Below are 8221 nucleotides of genomic sequence, written 5' to 3' on the forward strand. Positions count from 1 at the left end.
TTGTCACTTAAGCGCATCCATCACACTAATATGCTTAATTACATAATCTTAGTACGAATAATACTGAATGATATGTTTGTTTCTTAAAAGGGTTAAGATTTATTGTCATATGTATTTAGTATTGTATGTACCAGTCCTATACACAGCAAATCATTATTTCTGAAGATTTGGACAGAATACTGATTGCGATTTTCGGTCTTTATGAAATGTAAGCCTAGTTTCTGCATATTTTTATAAAGGTTTTGATACATATATAAATTAAGTATGTTTTATTATTTAATGACCTACTGTATATTTTAATGCCTTATCCATGTTATTTAAAACAAGCTAGAATTTTCTAGCTTGTGAATTAAGGTCTATCACACCTTAACTGGGAAAATATAAATACTTATACCTGCATCCCGGAGCTCTCCCCTCTACAGTATACTGTTACAATTATGTTAATTATTGATTTATTTATATGATGGTAATTTAATGTAATACGTTCAATGTGTAAATCAGTGTAATTCAAACTATTTGCTTTTCATGCATTATTTGAATAAATTAAGTTCAAAGCTGTTACTTATTTTTTTTTTCAGCTTCAGTGTGAATACTAAGAGTCAAACGTGATAACATATGTTACGGTTCATCGGATTAAACGTTACGGTGGAATTAACAGCAAACACAGGCGGTTCTAGGTCCTGATTAGGGGGCTTCACCCCCCCGGCATTTCCTCCCTAAAAATGTTATTCATTTGGCGTTTCGCGATCCCCTTTTCAGCAGACTTCCCTCCCACTCCTTCCCTCCACGTTGCAGTTCCCTGGCTTCCAGTGTTGAGAGGTACAAGGAAAGGCAGGCGGCACCATTGGAGAGGCTATGGATTTATCACATGTCACCAGCTGTTAGTAATGTAATAAATCCTTGTCATTCAGCTGTCGATGTATTTCTAGTTGCTAATTCTTGTCACATCCCACATTCTCATTGGGGGCTTAACCCCCCGAACGATCAAATCCTTGAATAACACCTTGTTGCACTGATGGATGTCTGAATGGTTGCATTTCCTCAGTAACAAATTAAATTGTACGATTTGTCCTGTCTATTTATGCATTATCAGGGTCATGAACAACTTAAAAATAACACAATTTCTGTTCTGTTTTTCGAAAAATTCATGCTGAAATGTATCTGCAGAAAAAAAGTGCACAGAGATCCTATCAGAAGTAGGATCAAGTGCCGTGTGATTGTCTATAGATAACTAATACATCTGCATACGAAGCATTGCATTAAGGGTACCACACATAACGGCCGTTCACACGAAGCACAACGGAAGCTAACGTCAGCATGCAGGAACTCCACCCCATCACACTTCACAGCCACACATCCACAGAAGCAGATTATATTGTACAGGGTGAGTATGCATTGTAATTAAAACATTTGCACCTTCCAGCCTTCCATCCTCCAACCATTTATCCAGTTCAAGGACATGAGTGGGGGGCTGGAGAATTTCCCAAGCAACATATGGAACAAATCGTGCATATAAGCCGGACAGGATGCCAGTCCATTACAGAGCACATGCACGCAAACACTCACACACACACCATTGCACCAGTTAGCCTAAATGCATGTCTTTCGGTTGTGGGAGGAAACTCATACAACACAATGAAAACATGCAGCCCTCATATGTAGTGGAGACATCACTTTCTGAAATAAGGAAGTATAAGCCACCCCCCCCCCCCAACATGCCACAAAACTGCATTAATCTCTGGTTCAGGCAATGGAGCCCAACCAAAGGAATGGGGAACGACATTGCAAGTAACCTGATAATCCCAACTTTATCCTGCATTCTGTAACTGTATGGGTCAGAGGGCCCCTCTATACAGGTCCTGGAATGACTCACTATAACTGATTTTACTTAATCGACCAAGTATTAGGGACTGGGATAGTTTTCTTGGAGCTACATTGCTTTCAGTATGATAGTAGCACTAAGCATCATTATTTTCTCATATTTAATGAGATTATGGAAACGACATGTTTCTAAGGAATGCAGAGATTACACGGTTTGCTACATATTGGAATATGATAAAACGTGTCAATAAATATACTCTACCTAATACTGATACTCATTGATTAAATATCATGTATGTACATGTGGAAAATGCATATTAAAAGATTTTGCAAAAATTCTCTTTGTGAAAATATATCTAATTTTACGCATATTTAACCTTCTTGGTTTTAAATGATTAATTTATTACTTTCCTTTATTTTCAGATGCAGTTTGACCTCATCGGTAGATGGGCACATTTTGAACATGCGGTATCTCAACCTGGCCACCAGAGAGAGTTGGATTTAGAAATGAGCAGTAACACCTTCAAAATGAAAACGGTTTAGTCAGTGCATTGAATATGACAACAGAAGAAGCCATTATTCCTAGACAGTCAATCAGAAAGTGTAATTTAAGCTACAGTTTGGTGTCCGCACTGAAGTGACTGTTTAGACGTCACAGATTTACACAAGGAGTTGGTGCATCCTTCACAGAGCATGAAAGGACGGACGCATTTCTAGACTGCATTTGAAGGAGCCTTTGAAATGGAACTGCCTTGTCGCGCCGCATTCGGTGTTCGATCTTGGAAGGAATGTTAGTAAGAATGCTGGACTATACACTGGACTACACCCGAGGCTACACCCTGGGCTACACATTGGGCTACATCCTAGGTTACACCCTTGGCTACATACTTGGCTACAAGTGCACCGTCAACAGTCATCTGCCACAAACCCCAGATGATTAAATTAATGTCGTTAATCTGTGCACAGCTCGAAATCAGCCGCAAAAATGGAAGCTACGATTTGACCTTTAGTGGGCCGTTTGAGCTATTTTTTGGAACTGGAAGAAAAATACGATGGAATTAAAAGTTGAATACGAGGAGCTAAATGAATGCAATGGCTAAATGTATATAAACATATTTACATTTATATATACTTGTCCTCCGCATTTAAAAACGCATAATACACAGCTTTGTTGTGCATTGATCCTTACTTAACGATGAATGTGCTCATTACCACAAATTAATCCACGAGGGACCACCTCCCAGCCGGCAAAGCGTGGATCTTGTTTTGAGATTAATCTTTCCATTTTTTCCATTAGCCACCAGCTCATTGTACCATGGTGTGCTAAGCAGTACTTTTGGATGTTCAGACTTCCCATTTCCATCCACGAAGAGCTCCAATCTAACATTAAAATTGTATATTTTTACACTGCCCATTGTTTATATTTGTGCAGCCAATACATACATGTAGGTGATCGTCTTATGCACATGTAACTTACCATTGCCAGGACTATAAAAAACGCAGCTAAGTTAAAGAATTGCATGCTCTTGCCCCATATACACAGCTGTGGCAGCCATGACGCTGAATTAATGCGAAGTCATGCATAAGCTCACTTTGATCATTTCACCCACTTTTCCTGCGAAGGGTCACATGACAACCTGGAGCCTATCACATGTATCACGTAATGCAGGGAGGCAGATGCAGCCGCGCAGACAGACCTGGCCAGTGATACAGTTGTGCGCCTCATTTGTATGCTGCATTGAAAAAACTGGTAAAAAGAGATAAATTGCCAACTGGCTGGAATTTCCCTTAGGTCTTTAGGACTTTCAGGGGCCCAACACTATAGGGGCCACAGAATGGGCATGGATACCCTGGCAGATTCAGGGGCCCAGCAATATAGAGGCCCTTAAGTACATCAACTTATAAGTCACACGCTCAGGAGACATTATACAATGAATGAGAAATCTTAAGGTGATGGACCAGTCCCCAGCTAGCATATTTTACCATCAGAGGGTGGTCTCCCATATTGCTTGAGAAAGAAGCATCCCCATTGGGAGTGGGGAGGGGGCTGCAGAATTTCTAGCTACACCCCTGCTTATTTTTCAGCAAAGCACAATTTATTTCAACCAGGTGTCTGACCAGCACAGCCGAATCGCTCAGACGCAGCAGGTGCCCCACGGTCTCTGCTCAGCACATATTCCTGACAGCCATGACAGAGCACTTTCAGAAATGTGTTATTTGTACGGCAGGGTGGGAAAGCAGCAAACTCCATTGTACGCTGCAGCGTAAACTCTTCACTCCAGCATTTTGTTACTCCATTGCAGCTGACGGAAAGATATTGCCTGTGGTTCTTGGCTGTGTTTGGGTCGTCGTTTTTCTGTACCTGTGGTTCTTGGCAGGTTCTCCACCCTTCTGTACTGCACTCTGCAGATACGCTCAGATAAACACGATGTGCTTGAAACATTCTGCCTTTTAATCCAATCTCAATGACACGTAAGCAGATTTATACATAAACACCTTGTGGAATATTCCACGGTTTGCTTCTAATTTCAGTAATGTATGTAAGAATGTTAGAAATCTTGACAAATTGAAATAGATTCTTTTTGTATAAGTAAGATCTATATTGTATTACGTTTTTCTTTTTTATCAATGCTCCATGTGCATGGGGTTTCACATTAATCTCAGCATCAAGACTTAAATGTCAAAACGTACAATCGGATTCGAGGAGACGTACCGGCAAACCATGATGGATGTTGGCATCAAGTAGGATAATCTACAGCAGTGTGCTTTAAGGTGGATTTAGATTCATACAGTGTGAGCTCAGCACAATATTGCGATACACTGGGACGCACACTTACACTGGGATTATCTTGAGCTGGTTAGCATCACAGAGCAGTGTATCACTGCAGGGACTCTCTTCCTGTGAATTACAGCAGCATATAATTGAGGAATTTCATCCTACACAAACAGAGAAGCAACTATGTAGACGAAATACACAATAATTAGAATCCATCCAAATAGGTCTTCACCTCTGTCCCTACCTGTGCTTTTTCATGGTGACTATGCATGTTTGCAAACAAACAGCTCTCTCCAGGAGCACCACACCTCAAAGGCCGTAACACTCGGATTCTTATCTGATTCTTATGGGAATCGTACCAGTTAATAAAGCTGAGCATTTAACAGCAGCCATTGAAGTTCAGTGCATTTCTCACAGCCACCACAACAAAGCATCCATCCGTATTTGTACCTACATATTCGAATAGGTGGTTATGGAGTCAACGGACAAATGGCAGGGAGTCATGGCAGAGACCTGAACCCCAGCCCCAAAAAGGTGAGAAAACAGTGGTTACCTCTGCACCACCACTCCGGCCTTCGACAAAGCACCACAATTAGAAATGGAAATGTTGTATCGGTAACATGTCATGTTATTGTGCTTTATATACCTTTAACTTATTACTGAATAATGTTAAATAAAATCAAGATTAATCAAGCTTTTGCAAAAGCACAAATTTCCATGTATATATTTTTAGCAGCTATAAAAACCTGACGAAAAATGAAATGAAATTTTGTTTTTGATACCTTTTTAAATGCAGGGAATGAACTTGCATTCGTTTCTGAATGCTGCATGCAATCAGCACTTGAACACGTGCAGTGGATGTTAAAAAGCATTAACAAGCGATGGATTCAAAAGATTGCAGTGATAACCAGTGTTAGAGCCTGTTTGGGGGGGGGGGGGGGCTTCCACCCCTTGTCTTTCGTCTCAGTTCCCCTCAAAATGTTAATTAGTATTTCCCAAATATCTTCTGCGCAAGAATTGTGAAGCGGCAGCGCAGCAGTGAACAGCCAACCAGCTCTCCTTTGATCTTTGATTTATGGGTTTGAACTGAACCAGATTCTGCTTCAAAGATCTGTGGAATCTGTACTCGGAAGTACAGGGAAGGAAATGGGTGCAGAGCCTTTGGTGAGACTGTAGCTTTGTGCTTTTTCCATGTCACATGTCAGCTCTATGGGTATTACGCCTTACATATGTCACATTCTGATTGGTGACTGAGTGCCCCTAAGGATCAAATCCGAGAACCGCCCCTGGCAAAAACTAATTTTAACCCAAATAGTGCGTGTCTATACTAAGTGTAGGTATTTGTGAATTCTTCAATGCATTTGTGATTTTAGCTAGAAGATTACCAGGGAAGCGGGTAATGTGATGATTTTGGATGTGGATTGACTTGGCATAGAATGTGTCAAATCTGCTTTGTAATTAGAGACTTTGCGTGATTTTATAGTGACAAATTAGTTGCTAACCGAAAATACCTACAAATCATGCACGTTCCACAATATAACAGATCTTTGTTTCTCTCTCTCTATCTCTACTGAGAAGACTGTGCTGCAGTTACATGAATAAACCAGTAGAGGGACCAGTATATTTTTTCAAAACATCTGCATCTGTTTTTAGCTTGCGGGACTAATTTTGGTTCATTCAGCCTGTAATGCCAAGTACATAAATAAAAACATTCCAAAAATATTAATTTACAGGCTTGTTTCACACAGAACTTCTTTATGGATTGATTTCTGTTTTATTGGGCCATTGGATAATTTACATAAAAAAATGAAGACGTCCTCTTCTGCAGAGGATGTGGTGCTTGGGAAAATCCTGGAATCCACTCTGGTGATGGGCTCATAACCACAGTTCTCTCTGGAGGGCACTGGCAGCCACATGACCATCTGTAATGGGAAACTGGAGAGTGTGACCCCCAGGGACGGATTATGGGTTGTGTGGGCCCCTGGGCAAAACGTTCACGAGGGCCCCCCCCCCCACCACCACCACCACCACCAGCACCACCACCAGCACCACCACCACAACCACCACAATTCAAGGGCCCTTGGCAGCCAAACGCCCTCCCTATAGGGTCAGGGGCCCTTGTAGGCAGAGGATCAAAGAATGTAGGCCCTCTAAAATAGACAAACGAAAATACATTGTTGATAAGCGTTGCAAATTGTTTTGGGCAGCGGCCCCGCTGGCCTGGTCCGTAATCCGTCCCTGGTGACCCCAAGGTTTTCATGTGAGATGAGCAACAATTGTACGTTTGAGGATTGAAGGTCAAAGACGATGGCATGAACTCTTTTCCATTTTGTCCATTGCACAACCACACAAACCAGAAACTGCTACTTTTACCTTACAGGAGACAAAAAAACTCAGGAAAAGTGTGTGGATGGGAAGACTAAAGTAGGTAAAAGGAGCCTAAATCCAGACCTAAAACTTACTGAGACATCAAGGCAAGACCTGAAACAAGCAGCGCATAAAACAGTAAAGCTCAGAAAAGAAGGAGCTCCACATGGAGGAGGAGGAGGCCAACATTCATCCATCTCGCTGACACCAATAAACAGAGGTGGAAAGTTCAGTTCAGAAAGTAAAAATCCAGACCGATATTTTGTTTCAACCAACCGGTTGAGTTCTCTTTAACTGTGACTCTTTATACTCAGCTGATCGGTTGAAACAAAATCCTGGTCTGGATTTTTTTTTTTAACTTTCTGAACCACAACTATCCACCTCTGCTGATAAAACAAGTGTTTTGGCTGTGGCTCTTGCCCCAGATTCGCATAATCAGTCGTTGAGCATATGGCAGGCAGACCATAAGCCAAAGTCAAAGGGCCAGGAGGAATCCCAGGACCTTGTAACTCTAGATTTTGAATATTATTTTTAGATTTGATTATCTCACCGTATTTCAAATTACTAATAATGTAATAATCATTAGGGATATTGATCAACAGGCGGGTAGTGGTGGGAGAACAGGAAGTAAAATTCAGTTCGTGTGGCATCTGTTTTTTTCTCAGAAGCTCCAGAGCAGGACACATGATCTTCTGGGTCTGTCCAGCCTGAGGACACTGGAAAGGTAGCAGGTCACATGGCTCAGGTAAAGGTCAGGTGGGATACAGCATAGGACATAGATTGTGTGCCCGCTGGATGATGGGTCATAACCGTTTGACTGGTGTGGACTTCAGAATGGGGACTTCTGGGAGTTTGCTGATCCGACGTGCCCCTGAAGTTCTCAGGGTTTTCATTGTGGCGTCATGTCTTACTGACGCCAAGGAGCATCAAAGGAAACCTTTGTTCAGCCTTCAACAACAAAGGAAGTAATTCTGCCAATAACTTTTCCTGTCGCTCTGAATACTGACAGACTCCATTCATAAAGATGAGGTTGGCAGACAAGTGGGAAGCAAGCTGGAGGTGCGGAGAACCTGAAAATCCAGACGGTGTGTTCAGCCAGGAAGAAGGACAGATGAAGCTGGACGGATGAAGCTGGACAGATGAAGCTGGACGGATGAAGCTGGACAGATGAGTGGATATAAAGAAGGTCAATGGGTGGCGCCATAGCCTCACATCTCCAAGGTTCTGGTTTAAATCACACTCCTTGCTCATTGTGAG

The sequence above is a fragment of the Brienomyrus brachyistius genome, unplaced genomic scaffold (assembly GCF_023856365.1).
Source record: "Brienomyrus brachyistius isolate T26 unplaced genomic scaffold, BBRACH_0.4 scaffold50, whole genome shotgun sequence".
In the NCBI taxonomy this organism is placed as follows: domain Eukaryota; kingdom Metazoa; phylum Chordata; class Actinopteri; order Osteoglossiformes; family Mormyridae; genus Brienomyrus; species Brienomyrus brachyistius.